At 45.7% G+C, this 16,375-nt stretch overlaps 1 protein-coding gene across 5 annotated transcripts in view; it reads left to right on the top strand.

Annotated features, from left to right (window-relative positions):
* Positions 1 to 515: 515 nt before the first annotated feature.
* Positions 516 to 16,375, top strand: part of LOC147880635 (uncharacterized) — a 159,367-nt gene continuing 143,507 nt past the window's right edge. For 3 of the 5 annotated variants that reach the window (XM_087370899.1, XM_087370895.1, XM_087370900.1), the window contains exon 1: positions 516 to 623. The gene's annotated coding sequence lies outside the window, so the exon portion shown is untranslated. Of the gene's footprint in view, positions 739 to 16,375 lie in introns of all 5 variants that reach the window. The other 2 variants (XM_087370897.1, XM_087370896.1) reach the window with 2 other exon arrangements.

Here is a 16,375-nt window from a genome sequence, read left to right as displayed (position 1 = left end):
CAAACCTGAATTACTATGTGCCTCACATTAGACTAAGCCTGCAGCCTCACGTTAATATGCGCTTGCCCCTCCCGCTTCCCGCCTTGCCATCTCACCCTGTTGTTCCCCTGCTCCACTTCTCACTCTTCTCCCATTATCCCTCCACTCTCCTTCTCCACTCCTCCCTTCATGCCTGCCGTCACCCCCCTTCCTCCCATTTATATAATCCCGCAGTAGCAGTCAAGAAGCTTCTAGACATGAAGCTTTTGGATATCCACGGCCTCACATTTATTCTTGCCCACCGCCTCATCTTGCCCCTCACATCTTACCTTGATCACATTTATTTTCACAACTCGAGCTTAGCGTAAGTACTCAACAACTAATACAAATCACCGGGGGACCTACTATCCCATTAACTCAAAACTCATTAATAAAGGACAGGAATTTTAAAGAGGATTGCGTATGGCATACGTCCTCAGCGTAATTCAAAAAAGCAATTTTCCGATTTGCACAAAACTAAAGCCTTCCAGGCCAAAAAGAACGTTAAAATAGAGAGTTAAAGCTTCTAAAACTAGCGCCACCGCGTTGCTGCAATTTGCATGACGAGATACAATCTCTCCGTCCTAAAACTGCGAGTTTTGGAGGTACCGTTTATGTGAATCCTATGATTTGCGAGAAGGTGACAGAATTTTCTACAATCTGGATGAGAGAGAGCGAGATCCTCATACTTGTTTGCGAAAGTGATGAATGCAAACGACAGTAAGATGAACTGAAGCTATCAAAGCTGTTAATTGTACATTACAAGCTTGTATCCAATAATCATCCTTCAACGAGCGATTCGTAACTTTGCTCTTATGGATCTCGATTGATTGATTGATGAGAGAGAGAGAGAGAGAGAGAGAGAGAGAGAGAGAGAGGGAGAGAGAGAGGAATGCAAACGATATTAACGTGCCAGTCTGAAAATAAATTTTAAAACGGTGTGTAGTCTAAGACACTGTGAGGAAAGGAATTTGAATCTACCAAGGCTATCCAATTGAGCTTTTAGTTCAATAATCACCCTTTACCTAGAGATTTGTAACTTGTTTGAGAGAGAGAGAGAAAGAAAGAAAGAAAGATATATTAAGTGGGCCTATGAGACTGAAATTATTATAAACTAGCTTTAGTGTAACTCAAAGATAGACAGCCTTCATTTACATCAGAATCTTTGGGTCTAGGCTTGAAGTCTCTGATTAACGCCTTACCTTCTCTGTAGACAGCACACTTTCCTTCCTTCCGAGCATCCTTTAGTGTAATCAGTTTTGCTGCTTTTGCTTTGAGTGAGTCGGGGTGAGCTCCTTAAACATCAAATCTTGGTACCTTTCAGCTTGTTAGTTTGTCATTGAATACTACTTGTGCTTGTGTCCCTTTTTGGAGGGCACAAACTGTGTCTTTTGATCTAGGGGATTTCAGAGATGTGTGGCACCCATCTCTGGCATACCAGCCCTCAGCCCCCTATAGGTAGACTGAGGGCATTGAAAGCCTTGGTTTCTTGTTCTTTTACCTCCCCATACATGTCCCATGTATTGATTTTATTGTCTACTACTGTTGTAATTTCATGCTTCATGGACTTCTTTTGGATGGTGACCATATCTTGAACCTTGGATACAAACTGTGATGCAGGTATTGCTGCATTACAATTCTACATTACCTCCTAGATTACCTCTTGCTCCCCTTTTTTTCCCGTGTCAAGGACTTTCGTCTCCAAGGACGCAAGTCAAACCTTGACTTTGCTAAGCTCCCGTTGTAGGAAATAAATTTAGTCCTACTACAAGGTTTGCTTGTTTGTTTGTGACAGGTCTTAGCATAGGGGTTGGGTGTCAGGTCAAAGGCGATGGCAAAGTATGATAGTCTCTTAATTGGAGTCAAGATGGCAGGGGCATCGGCTTGGACCTTTTTCTATTCCATATTGGCCTGGACTGCAGCTGTTTTTAACCCTTGAGCTGTGCTGGAGATCAGCTCAAACCCAGGTTGGGGAGAAAGAGGAAATGCTGCGGGGCTGGGAAGGGGGGGTTGGGCCTCCTGAGCGGCACAAAGTGAGGGGGGGAGATAAAAGGTGGTGGAGCTGAGAGGGGGGCGCAGAGCGACTCTATATGAGGGGGAAAGCCTGAGCAGGGTGGCTCTGTTTGCTGAAGCTCAAGCTATAAGCTAGGGCGATGACTATTTGTTGCACTTGGAACAATGAGCTGGTGTTGGAGGGACAAGCTAGAGTGGCGAGTTGGAGTGGAGGTATGAGCTAGAGTGGAGCGGCGGGGCTAGAGAGCGGAGCAATGGAGCTGGACGGAGAGAGAAAGCGGAGAGAGAGAAATGGAGCTGAATGGAGGGATGAGATGGGGCGATGGAACCAGAGAGAGAGAGAGAGAGAGAGAGAGAGTTGGCTGAAGCAAAGGGCTCGCTAAGGCCCTTACTAGGTGCTAAGCTAAGCTAATGATCTCAAAATCTCTCAAAAACTTAGACATGCAATGCTAGTGGTCCAAATACATATCTGGGGGCCATGGTGGCTCTTCGATGAGATGCAAAGATGTCACGTATACTGCATTTGTTGAGCTGTCTCTTGCTGTGAGGCGGGGAGCGTGGTGACCATTATCTCTATATCCGGTGGGCCATTTCAAGGGTGACACCTCGACTCGGGCGGTCTCCTCCGAGTAGAGCAGTGATTGGGTGGACTTCTATCATGTGTGCTCTGGTCATCCTCTGTGTCGCTGCCTCCACCGCTCCATGCCATCTTTTCTCGTTTATCCATGCTGCCCTCATGTCAGCTATCTCCAACTCCTCTACTCCAAAGTGTCCTCGGGGTGACTTGAAGGCATAGAAGTCGATGATGTGTTGCTATGCTTGATCTGTCTCCGGTGGTACTATCACCTCTTGTTGTTTGATCTGCAATAGTAGGGTCTCTCTATGTCGTTGCATCTCCATAAAAAAGAGGGTAACACAGACCGGGTCATGGAAGTGAATCAGCCGAGATAGTGGCCCAATCCATGTTCCTTCTGACAGAAGCAGTGGCATTAGCCTGCAAATCCGTCGCTCTCTAGGTGTGCCTGTGCTTGACCCTTCTTCGATCCTCAGCTGTTGATGGGATGAGACCGGCATCTGCCTGGATCCTCAGTGTGTGAAACCGGCCTCTAATGACTCAAAGGGCAGTGGAACTAAACCTTTAATCACTTCAGCACTTATTTACAGCTCACAAAGCATATATCGCAACCATTAACCATTGCATGATCACCATTTGGCATTTACCCATTTGTTCACAAACAAAACCACCGAAAAAGGGATGGATGCTAGAATGCCCCTGCTCAACAAACATAGACAAGTGCACCCGATTGGCCCCAAACACCGTGGCGCCCCTTTTGGTATTTCTTTATATTTCACAGTGAAATGATTACAAGTTGCATCTGGGAGACCTTCCCTACAACTGAGCACGCAGCCCCAATTCATTGAGCCTTCGCAAGGCTTTCAAGCATAGAACACCATCACATAAGTGCACTTAACCCATAGGCTCAATCCAAAGGCATTCTCTTTTTCGAGTGTAATTCCATTGGCTGTCCAGATGCAATCACACTGCACCCCAACTGCACTCTCTTTGAGTGGTTTCCAGATGGCATTCACGAAGCTTTTCAAAGCTCCTAAATAAAATCAGCAAAGTACCCAACCAAAGAATGACTCATGTAGCACTGCTTGGGCACATGTGAACCAACAAAGAGACGGCACACGAGGCCAACCAATAGCTTATAGCAAAAAGAAATTGCAGTAGCAAAATCACAACTCACAATGCCTTGAAAACTCGAACCAAGTCCTCAATCGCTAAGACGACATAGTAGCCAATGCCCAATTGCATTCTCAGCTAAAGAGGAGTGCAAAGGCATGAAGAAAGAGCATTTACAAGAGTCGACCAGCAAGAATTCCACTGAAAAATGCGAAAAGAAGCACTTCTGTCGCGAAGAAGTGGGAGTTCTTGGGCTCAAAAGAAGCGTGCTTCAGAGAGGAATGCATTGAGAAGGTTTTGGAGAAGTTTCATTGCCGGAAAGTCCTCCAAAACTGAGAGAAACCAGTCAACCAGCGTGTGGGACCACTTGAAATTCAACAGAAAGATGTAGCTTTGCAAGAGGAGAGGCCCGGGAGGCTGTAGAAGCAAAAAGGTCAAGAAAAAGCCACTTTTGCTAATTCGACCAGCAAAAGAAGTGCTCAGCTCTGCCCGTTCTACCAAACGCACGGAGGGAAAAGCATATCACTGTGAAGGGGAGGCAGAGGGGAAGTCGAGGAATCCAAACAGGTGAGGAGTTATGAAGAAAAACCGAATTTAGCTGAAGGAAGCTGAAAAACCAGTCCAAAATCTCAACAAAGGGAGAAGATGAGAGAGAAAACCACACATGTGAAGTTTAGAAGGCCCAGGAAGGTCCAGGAATGGCAAAGGAGCATGTAGAAGGCACTAGAGCCACCTGGAACTCTAGGGGGGCCACTGAAGGTACATGGCCCTCTAGGGGGCCTATTAAAAATGCCATGTCATCATTTCCTAACAACCACTCTTTTAATTCCTTGAAATGCCTTTGGGCCCAGGGATTAATTACGCTTATGTGCTAGGCACCATGCCGCGTTTAATTACACATTATTAAGCCCACGCTTGGACTTTTAAAACCAAAGTTGTCACGGTCTTGTAGTACATTAAAGTACTTAGAATTTCACGCCCCCGTGACATACCCCTCTCTTGAAACAACAAACCATAGTTTGCTGTCCCAAAACACAGGAGCGAGCATGAAATATACCATGAAAGAGTATACAAGAAAGTTGCAGCTATAGTATACAGAGACAGCGAAAATATGGCTAGGAGAGGCATGCATCCATCCATATACACTGCTCAAAATCTATGTGATTTTCGGCGATCAATAGTCAAGATGCATCAAATACTGTCAGCTCAGTATCTCGGATGAAACATACAGTGTCATCAAGCGACCTCATGAAATCACGGTGAGCCCGTTTGTACTAAGGGAGTGGAGGTGCTACCCCCCTCTCGAACATCAGGTAATGCTCCAGACGCTTGCTCTGTTGAACTACTTGTAGGAGCTCGGACCATAGTCAGCTCTAATTGGAAAGCATCAAGGTAAAGTAGCGACGGATAACTTTACCCTTAAGCTTTCTATCTCTGTGTGCCAGAATCTGCTCTGGGACCAGAAGTTTATCATGTTCTTTCACTTCAGGTTGTACCTCCCAGGCATCGGCAAAAACCTCATGTCCATTTCAGCTGTAGCTACTTGTGGATATCAGTTTTGTTTTTATGGTGTTAGGTGTGCAGTCTATGACGTTACACATGCCTTTACCATGGTGTTGACTACCACATTGCTTAGAGGACTTTACAGACTTGATGCTTATGAAAGATGTGTGGAGGATGCTGGGACTTGTTGTTGCATATGCTGTGGATGATTCTACCTTGGTAGAGACACATATATGGCATGAGAGATTTGGACACCTCAATTATGGAGCACTTGTGAAGTTACACAAGCAGGAAATGGTTGTTGATATTCCTAAGATGCATATGCCTTCAAAGCATGTCTGTGAAGCCCGTCTTGTTGCAAGGGACTATGCACAGCAACAAGGCATTGACTTTGAAGAAATGTTTGCCCCCACCACTATCATGAGTGTTATTGCCCTTGCTGCCCATTTTCATTGGGAGGTACATCAGCTTGACATTAAGACATCATTTCCTCATGGGCACTTGCAAGAGGAAGTCTATAATACCAACCTCTTGGCTTTGAGGTTGAAGGTTCTGAAGGGAAGGTATGCCGATTGAAAAAACCCCTTTATGGATTGAAACAAGCATCCCGGCAAGGATACATGCTCATGTACTAAGTCTTGGCTTTTAGAACAGCCCTAGGCTACACTTTACATCTGCACGAGTGGGACAGATTTGCTGATTTTAATACTCTTTGTGGATGACATGCTTGTTATTGGGACACATGCTGAGCAAATTGCAGCATTTAAGCTTGACTTGCAGAAGTCATTTGCTATGTCAGATCTTGGTCCTTTGCATTATTATCTGGGCATTCAATTTGCTAGCAGTGAGGGGGGTATTATGATGTCACAATCCAAGTACATTGGATAGCTTTTGCAACATTCTCAGTTTGAGGATTGCAAGCGAGTATCCACACCATTAGAGCTTGGTTTTCATTTCTCATCTAATGATGGAAGTGGTGCACGTGATATCACTCTCTATCAGCAGGTAGTTGGTTGTTTGATATATTTATGCCATACTAGGCCAGATCTTCAGTATGCTGTCTCACAGTTGAGTAGATACTTGCCCAACCCCTCTACACACCATGGACAAATGTGAATTGTGTCTTCAGGTACCTCAAAGGCACTTGGCATTTTGGCCTTCTTTACAAGGCCAATTCTTCACTTGTCATGCATGGATTCACGGATAGTGATCGGGCTGGCTGTTCCGACACCCGTGTGTCACATAGTGGCAACTGTTTCATGCTTGGTACTTTATGCATCTCTTGATTCAGCAACAAGAAGCAGACTACAATTGCTACTTCTAGCTATGAGGCTGACTACAGAGCAGCTTTTACAGCTATAGCGGAGTGTGTTTGGCTCCGGAAGTTACTTGCAAATCTTCATGTATGTCAGACAGCTCCTACTGTTATCTTCACTGACAATCAGAGTACTTTGGCTATTGCACGGAATCCAGCGTTTCATGCCCGCACAAAGCATATTGAGGTTCATTATCACACTGTCAAAGAGAGATGGTCAACAGGTGATATTCAGTTGCCTTATGTTCCCATTGTTGGAACTAGATGGGAGGCAAGGTAGTCTAGGCGATCAGATGCTCTGCTATAATGTCAATACCAACCTAGCATCCGAGGTATCTCGCTGTCTGGCCCTGCGGTATCCATCTGAAGCCAAAGTCGCAGGAATATTACTATCTCCTAAGTGTATGGGAGATATCTATAATTTCATGGAAGGCTATATAGTGGGTTTCTTTTCATGTGCTGAAGATATGGACTGTCATATGCTAGTTAATGCTAGTTAGGACTTGAAGTATGATGCTAGGGACTTGCTTTTGAAGTCCTTGAAAACAATCATCATATCAAAAGCTTTTTGCCCAATTCCTACCCTCTCTATGTTAATTATCTCTATATCATTCAAAGTCACAACTAGGAAATGCTGTTCTATTAGCTTGACTAAGCAATTGACAGTGGGAACAATGAAAGCTGAAGCCCTTTAAGGTAGGACTTGCGGGGGGTTGAATAGCACAAATAGTGTCACTCACAAATCTTCTATGTCTCCTGAGAGCTTGTGAAGAAACCTATGGACTTTGTCCAGCTAATTAGCACACTTGAGGCCTCACAGTAGATAGCCAGGGCTCCCCTCACTCTCTCCAAACTCGTTGTGGTGCCCTCTACATCAAGGCCGTGTCATCTGCAAACTTAGAGTCCAACAGCTCCTCCTCCTGTCTAATTGGGAGCCTCAACCCTGTGAGGCCCGCCACCTGTGATCTCAAGTAGTAGCCCAAAGCCTCCGCCACAAACAAGAAGATGAAGGGAGCGAGGGGGCAGCCCTCGCGGACCGAGCCATAGAGGGGAAAGGCCTCGCCTATGTGTCCTCTGATAAGCATCTAGCTAGAGCTCCCCGCATAAAGCGTAGAAACTCCTCTGACCCATCTGTCTGAGAAACCCACGCATTGTACCCTCCAGGAAGGACCACACCACCCTAACGTAGGCCTTCTCAAAATCCAAGAGGAAGTTGGCCAACGGCTATGACTCCTCCCTAGACCAATCCACTTCCTCCCAGAATGTGAAGATGTTGTTCAGGATGTTGCGCTACCTGGTCTGTGTGTCGTGAATGATGTCAAGCTTGGCACAATTACAAGGATTTCTTGAGGTGGGTTCTTCCTTCCACGTTGGGTGAGATTTATGGACAGCCTATCATGTGTGATGATGCAGCCTACTTGTAGGTCCAAATGGGAAATAGGTCTTTCCATCTCAATGAAGGCTGTCAAGAAGCTTCCTAAGTAGTAGAGATCATACATGGTGCATCAACTTTGAGAGAGCAGCAGAGGGATTATTCAAATTGACACAAGCATCCTCTTAGAGCGGACCTCAAATGCTAGAGGTCAGCGTAGATGTATTAGATGAATGAGACTCTTTTTAGGTCTAGGCATCCCCCTCCAGGTGATTGCCATCTTATGGAATAGAGGAGGGGGATATCTTGACTCGTTGTTCAGTCTTGGGCCAAGTTTTGAGATCTCATGATGAGGATTCCATCCATGATGCACCTCTACACCCAATGAGAGTTAAAGGACATATTGGAAAGCCTTGGGTTGTTTGCGACCTTCTAAAGGGTCTTAAATTTGGATCATGGAGACTTTGGCTCTATGGAGGGTTGCTCGTCAAATTTCTGCGGTGGGATCTAGGAGAGTGGGTTCAGCATCTGACCATTCTTTTTTTTTTGGGCAAAAAAGAGACTTCTATTAAGAAAGAAAGAAACTCGCTAGAGCAAGCTCTGTGCGGAAATACAACATGCTAAGCATGTAATAAAAAACACCTCAGAAGAATGAGGTAGAAAGAAACCAATGCTGAGGCTGAAAATGCCAACTCAACCCTGTAGAAGTCTCAGCAAGGAAGGGAGAGTCTCTCCAATCCCTGAGAAAAGTAACTCTCCTAGAGGAGGCTGCTGTAAGAAATCCTAGATTTACTATATTTAGAAATGTGCTAAGGAACAGAAACGAGACTGAGATAGCAGAGAACAAGGAATAATTGTATTGCTTGAATGTCTGTAGGGTGGATGTGATTGTGTCATCCATACAATTGGGCCTCTCTTATATAGAGAGTGAAGAGTCACACATGAAAAGGTGTGTACTCCAAAAGGTATGTGCATGAAGAGGTGTGTACCCCTTGTGAAGGGTGTGACCCTTGATGAGAGGGTACATTACAATAGGAATGTCTCTTCATTAGAATGTCTCTTGTGAAGGGTTGTGCCTCATAAGGAAGTGTCCCGTCGAAAGGGCAAGTGTCGCGTCGAAAGGGCATACCCTTCCACAAGTGTCCATTCATTAAACCATCCATAAGTCTAGAAAGAGAAAGGAATACGTCACAGATCGTGACATCCCCTTCCACTCAAAAGAAGACCCTGGTGGAGATAATGAATTGATGTAGAAAATATCATGGTAGATTCTGAAAATACTGTTGTAAAAGATCAGGGTACTGCTGTAAGTCTTCATCAGACTGCCAAGTAGCGTCGGAGTCGTCCAGATCTCGCCAAAGAACAAGGAATTCCGTGATAAGTCGATGTCGAGTCTCTCGTTGTCGATGGTCCAGAATACGCTCAGGAATAAGGAGAACATAATCGTCTTCGATTTCTGGGACATAATCACTTGCAGGAGGAACTGCTTCATCGCCTGGAATGTACGTCTTTAGCCAAGAAATATGAAATGTTGGATGGATTTTACCCCATGATGGTGGTAATTCCAATTTATAACTTAAAGGTGAATTTTCTTGACGATCCGGAAAGGTCCATAGTATCTTGGTCGCAACTTAGGAAACACAGACTTAACCGTCTTATAGCGATGTGGGGCTACAAATAATAGCACCATGTCACCAGTGTTAAATTCCAGGTGACGTCTATGTTTGTTAGCAGACCGTTGATACCGCTCTTGCGCTTTTCGCATATGATCCCTGACTTGCAGTAGAATGTCTTGCATTTCTTGAACCAGTTGATCAGCTAGGGCCACTCGATGTTGAAGTACAAAATTTGTTGGTACAATCGGAGTGTGTCCATAAGTTGCTTGGAATGGAGTCATGCTGATGGCACTATGGAAAGAGTTATTATAAGCAAACTCAAGGAGTGGTAGATACTCTTCCCAGGCTGCGAGGCGTGACTGAACATAATGTCGAAGCATTTCTTTCAGAACTTGGTTGACTCTTTCAGTCTGGCCATCTGATTCTGGGTGGTAAGCTGAACTGAACAGTAGAGTAGTACCCAAAGATTCGAACAGTGAAATCCAGAAGTGACTGGTAAACTTAGGATCTCTGTCGGATATGATATTCTTGGGTAATCCATGGTGTCGGAAGATGTGTTGTATAAAGAGTTTGGCTATGTCCGGGGCCTGTGCACTGCTTTTGCAAGCAACAAAGTGTGCCATTTTGGACAAGCGATCAACAATTACCATAATCTGAGTATTACCTCGGGAAGATCGTGGTAGTGTTGTAATGAAATCCATGGAAATACTTTCCCACCTTTCAGTTGGAACTGGAAGAGGCTGAAGAAGTCCTGTTGGAAGTCGTCGACTTGCTTTCATTTGTTGACATGATAAGCAAGATGTAACCATGTTGATGACATCTCTTTTCATCTGAGGCCAGTAGTATGTTGCATTGAGTAACCAATAAGTCTTATTGATGCCTGGATGGGCAGCATAAGGAACTACAAGATGCTCTTTTAACAAAAGACGTCGAACATCCTTGTCATGTGGTACACAGACGCGATCTTGATAATACAGAAGGTCGTCCGTATACGAATAGGATGAGAAAATCTTCTGTTCTCGGAAGTCGAAGGTTGATCTTTGGAAAGAACCTGTACTGCGGTGCTGAAGTCTTTATCATTGAAATACTTTCCTTTGAATGAATTCGGAACATCCACAGATAATGTAGAGATTACCATGGCTGATGCTAGAGGTAACCTGCTGAGAGCATCTGCAACTACATTGCGTAGTCCTGGAATGTACTCAATGGTCATGTGAAAGTTGGCCAGAAACTCAACCCAGCGTGCTTGTCGAGCGTTCATGACTGGCTGAATAAAGATGTACTTTAAAGAGTGATGGTCTGTTTTGACCACAGAGTCGGCACCCGTGAGATAATGTTTCCAAGAGCGATAAGCATGTACAACAGCAAGAAACTCCTTATCATAAACCGGATATCGGGTTTGGATATCAGAATGTTTATGGCTGTCAAAAGCAATAACTCTGCCTTCTTGCATCAAGACTGCTCCTGTAGCGATGTCGGAAGCGTCGGTCATGACCTCAAATGGAAGGTTTGGGTCAGTAATAGCCATAACTGGTGTGGTAGTGAGTGCTTGCTTGAGTTGTTGGAAACTATACTCTGTTTCGGGAAGCCATTGAAAAATTGCTGTGCTTTTCAATAATTCGGACATAGGAGCTGCGATTTCGGAAAACTGATAGACCTTTGTATGGTAGAAGTTTGCCAATCCGAGAAAAGAGCGGACATCATGAACATTCTTAGGAGTAGGCCAGTGGGATCCACAGAGATACCTTGAGCTGAAATAACATGTCCCAAATATTCGAGTTGGGTCTTGAAGAACTCACTCTTCTCAATGTTGATGTAGAGGAGAATTTGCACGGAGAACTTCAAAAACTTGGTGAAGATGTTGTTTGTGCTCAAGTAGGGATCTGCTGAAAACGAGGATGTCATCGAGGTAAACGATGACGAACTTATCGAGGAAAGGCCTGAAGATGTCGTTCATTAATGTCATGAATGTGGCCGGGGCATTGTTTAACCCAAAAGGCATGACCAAACATTCATAGTGTCCATACTTTGTTCGAAAAGCTGTCTTGTACTCATCGCCTTCTCGTATGCGTATTTGATGATAACCTGAACGAAGATCAATCTTTGAGAATTGTGTTGCATGTAGAAGTTGATCGAAGAGGTCATCGATGTGAGGCAATGGATACTTGTTTTTTATAGTGAGCTTGTTGAGGGCTCGGTAGTCGATGCAGAGGCGCATTGACTTATTCTTTTTTTCCACAAGTAGTACAGGAGATCCGAAAGGGCTGCGACTGGGCCGAATGTGACCTTTGTCGAGTAGCTCGGTGACCTGTCTTTGGATTTCTTCATTTTGAGTGTAAGAAACCCGATAAGGAGGTTTCGACGGTGGATTACTGCCGGGAATAAGTTCGATGGGGTGATCCACTGGTCGTCGAGGTGGTAACTGCTTTGGCAATTCCTGTGGAAAAAGATCCGGGTAAGGCTGGAAAAAAGGTTGGTTGAGGTATTCAGGAGGATCCTTTGTTGGTGTCTCCTCTACTGCCGTAACCAACAGAAGTGAAGTCTTTGCTTGGCGTTTACGAACCCACTTCTTTACTTGTAGGGCAGAGGCAACTGGGGTTGAAGGAGAATCCCTAGAACCAGTTAGCTCAATAAGTTTTCCTTGGTGGACAAACTGGATAGTATGGCTGCGAAAGCTGATTGATGGATCATAATCGTATAGCCACTGTTGTCTGAGTATGACATCGTACCGAGAAAGAGGCATTATGTCGAAGTTCAACTTGTCCGTATAATGTTGGATGCGAAAAGACAAGTTTTTGATCCTGGTGTTGCACAAGAAAGTAGTTCCATTTGCGAGTTCAATCTGATAGTCCACGAGACTAGGACTAGTGGTCAACCAAAGTTTATCGACCACTGAACTGGCTAGGAAATTATGAGAACAGCCACTGTCAATGAGGATGGTGACCGTTGTTCCACGAATCGATCCTTGAACACAAAGTACTTGAGTGGCCAGGGAAGGTTCGGGGTTGCTGGCAAGGCTCAGGTGGATGGTATTCGCCATTCGAACAGCTTTGCCTTTCTTGTCTTGTGCTGAGGTAGCATCTTCTTTTTGGGAAGTGCTAGGTTCCATATTGGAATTTTGCTTTGGTCGCTTGGGACAATCGAACCATCTATGGCCGCCTGTACAGATGGTACAAAGTCCTTTTGAGCTGGAGTTGTTCTTCTTGTCAGTGGCCGCACCTTTATGTTGGGGATGTCGGTAATGACTTTGTGAAGAAGAAGAGACACGATCCTTGGGGGAGTGCTTCTGTTGGAATCCAGCAAATGATTTCTGAGGCTTCTGGGGATCTTGAGACTGTCGCTGACCTTGATTACCGAAGTTTTTTCGAAACCTGGTGTTATCTTGAGGGCGAGCACCTTTGGCCATAGGAGAGTTCTGTGTGCGATTAGCACTCTGCTTCCCTGTGTTTAGGAAATCTGTAATGCGCTCTGCGTAAGCAATAGCGCCATCTGTGGTGGTGATGTTTGCTTTAAGAACATCAATGCGTAACGAGGGAGTTAGGCCTGAGATGAAAGCATGAAGGCGATCATCCTCAGTTAAACCATCAATCTCCAGCACCAATGTGGTGAACTGAGAGATATAGGAAGACAGGGAACCCGTTTGCTCCAACTGTCGAAGTTTTGATCGTGCTTGGAAGTCCGCATTGGCAGGTACAAACTGCTTATGGAGCACGTATTCAAAACGTTCCCAAGTTAACACACTTTTTCTGTCCTTTAAGCGTCTTTGCCACCATAGAAATGCTGTATCCTTCAGGAGGGAGGCTGCCAAGGCGATCTTTTTGCCTTCCGTGAGGTCAACAGTGTCAAAATACATGCGCATTTTAGCGAGCCATTGGTCAACTGTTCGGCGATTACGTTGACCAGTGTAGGCTTCCGGAAGTTTGACGTCAAGTCGTTTTGTTTTGGAAGCTTGAAGTAATCGGTAGAGAGCACGCAGTTCAGTGTTTTCTACCTCTGGTGGGAAAGAGTCCGCATCGTCGTCGGGTTGCGTCACGTCGTCCTCTGTATGTGCTGGACTTCGAGAATCTTGGAGTTGTTGAACTTTTTGAACCAGGTCGGAGATGCTGTCCTGAAGCTGAGATATTTGAAGTTGCAATAGACATTCACTTTGGACGTTGCCTTCAGGGATCTTTTTGGGACTTGATTCTTTAATCTCTGGAGAGGCTTCACGCGAGCGGTGCGACATGTCGGAAATCCTTGTGAGAAAAGCGCGAACTTGCGCTCTAGTTTGTACCATCCCTGAAAGAGGATTCGGGCTGCTCCCTGAGGTTGCTCATATTGGAGGGGGCAGGCGAGGCAGGATGGAACCACCCGTGGAAATCTGGTAAGGGAGGTCCTGTCGGAGGTAACACTGGAGATTCTAAAAAAGGTGTTACTGCTCGTGATAAGACAGGGGTAGGTAGCAGAGTCCACGGATCTGAAAAAGGGTAAGGAGCTGCTGTCGGAAAAGGAGGATATCCAGGAGAGGGAGTGCCTTCAGAATGTAAATACTGACGTGGAGAAGGTACAACCTGTAGAGGAGGATATCTGGGAGCTGAAGGAGGTGGAGAGTACCCTGGGGATGCCGAAGGTGAAGGGTAAAACTCTCTCCAAAAATGAACAGCAAACTCCTGAGGAATATCGTGTTCCGGATATCTTCGTGTCTCGTGGAACACAACCTGTACTGTGCTGAGGAAATAATGTAACTGAGGTGCCTCACGCAGAAGGTAGAGGATGTGATCCAAGTCACTTGGAGGGCACGTGACACAGAAGACCCAAGATGCAAAGGCTCCAAAATGGGCTGGCTGTGCAATTTGAACACGATATTGTGTAGTAGCAGGTGCCTGAGGTGTCCTTGAATGGCCGGGTGAATTACCAGGGGTTTCCATGCTTTAATGTGGATTCTTTCATTTGCTGTAATTTGTTAAAGAGAATCCGTAAAAAAAGCAGATTGGAAAGACTCCACCTGGCAATACTTTAATCTGCCAAGTGATTGCGTAGAAGAAGGCTGCAAATCGTTGTCCGGAGGTCCATGTTGCAGTGTTTTGCGAGGAGTGCTCGAGGTTTGTCTGGTCCGGGCTGTCAACGGGCTGTCTTCATCGCGCGAATAGTGGCAACTGGTGCGGAATTGGCAGGGCGAAAATGGCGAAACAAGGAGAGGGCAGCAGGCTGTCAGGAAAAGGCAGGTATCCAGGGCTGCAATGGCAAGGCTAGGGCTGCAAATAGCGAGGGGGGCTGTCAGCGAAAATGGCGAGGTAAGGGCTGGGAGTAACCAGGGCTGGCAGCGTGCATGGCGAAACAGGGTCTTGGCAGCGCAGGCTGTAGCGGGATCGCGTATGCAGGGCTGGCTGTGAGCAGGGGGTACGGCTGGCTGTACGGCTAGTTGTACGGTTGGCTTGTACGGCTGGCTGCGCAGGGAGGTACGGAAAGATGGCGCAGGGCTGTACGGCTGGCGCAGAAAGTACGGAAGTCCGTACAGTTTTTTTGTGTTGAAGGAGAGGCTGCGACTTTTCGCTAGGGCTGCCTAATGGGTTAGTTACCCCAAAAATCAAATGGCGGGTTTAGTTAACCCTAGGTAGCTAGGGTAAACCTAGGGATAGGGGATGGGTTTATTTTTTTCCCTTTTTTACCCCTCTAGGTACCCTTTTGTAGGTACTTGGGGCCTAGGAGGTGTGCCTATTCGAAGGGGTGTGACCCTTGGAATAGGTGCACCTGTTCATGAGGGGATGTGTCCCTATTGTTAAAAGGGGTGTGACCCTGCATGAATAGGTATGTCCCTTTGCCCACGATGGGGTATGTCCCATGAGTGAGGAGTCGAGACTCGTCACCAAAAGGTGTGTCCCATGGTGGAAAAGGTGCGTCCCATGGTGGAAAAGGTGCGTCCCTTGGTTTTGGGACAGCCCAAGCACCTGAAAGGACACGATTTTGGTCGTGTCCATTCACATCAACTTGTGATGTGAGGGAGATGGAGAGGCTAGGATGACTTTAGGCCGGGTGGGCGTTAAAAAATTTTACGCTCATCCTCTCCATCTCTTCCATGCATAATGTGCACGGATGTCCTTCTAGCGGCAAAAATGTATCAGATCAGCGCTAGAAGGTGGGGGGGCATTTCTTACAGGCAGGAGCGAATTTTGCTCTGATACCACTGTAAGAAATCCTAGATTTACTATATTTAGAAATGTGCTAAGGAACATAAAAGAGACTGAGATAGCAGAGAACAAGGAATAATTGTATTGCTTGAATGTCTGTAGGGTGGATGTGATTGTGTCATCCATACAATTGGGCCTCTCTTATATAGAGAGTGAAGAGTCACACATGAAAAGGTGTGTACTCCAAAAGGTATGTGCATGAAGAGGTGTGTACCCCTTGTGAAGGGTGTGACCCTTGATGAGAGGGTACATTACAATAGGAATGTTTCTTCATTAGAATGTCTCTTGTGAAGGGTTGTGCCTCATAAGGAAGTGTCCCGTCGAAAGGGCAAGTGTCCCGTCGAAAGGGCATACCCTTCCACAAGTGTCCATTCATTAAACCATCCATAAGTCTAGAAAGAGAAAGGAATACGTCACAGATCGTGACAGCTGCTCGAGAGGATCCCTGCATGGTCGCCCATATGGCCATCAGAGTCTCCCATCCATGATAATTGTTACTAGAATATTCAGGGCCTTGGTGGTATTCCTCATCACCACCACTGAAGGCAAATGATGCATAATCAGCTTCATCTAGGTGTCATTGGGGCTCTTATTAGCATTCTTTTCATTCAAGAATACAATGTCATAGCAAAGCCCTGATAAGAACCAGGAAGGCCACTCAATGTCGTGGATACAACCTGAGGA

The sequence above is a fragment of the Dipteris shenzhenensis genome, chromosome 32, assembly GCF_047967505.1.
Source record: "Dipteris shenzhenensis isolate YYH24624 ecotype China chromosome 32, Dip_SZ_1.0, whole genome shotgun sequence".
Lineage (NCBI taxonomy): Eukaryota > Viridiplantae > Streptophyta > Polypodiopsida > Gleicheniales > Dipteridaceae > Dipteris > Dipteris shenzhenensis.
The sequence above is the reverse complement of the archived record's forward strand: the minus strand, read 5'-3'. Positions and strand labels throughout refer to the sequence as shown.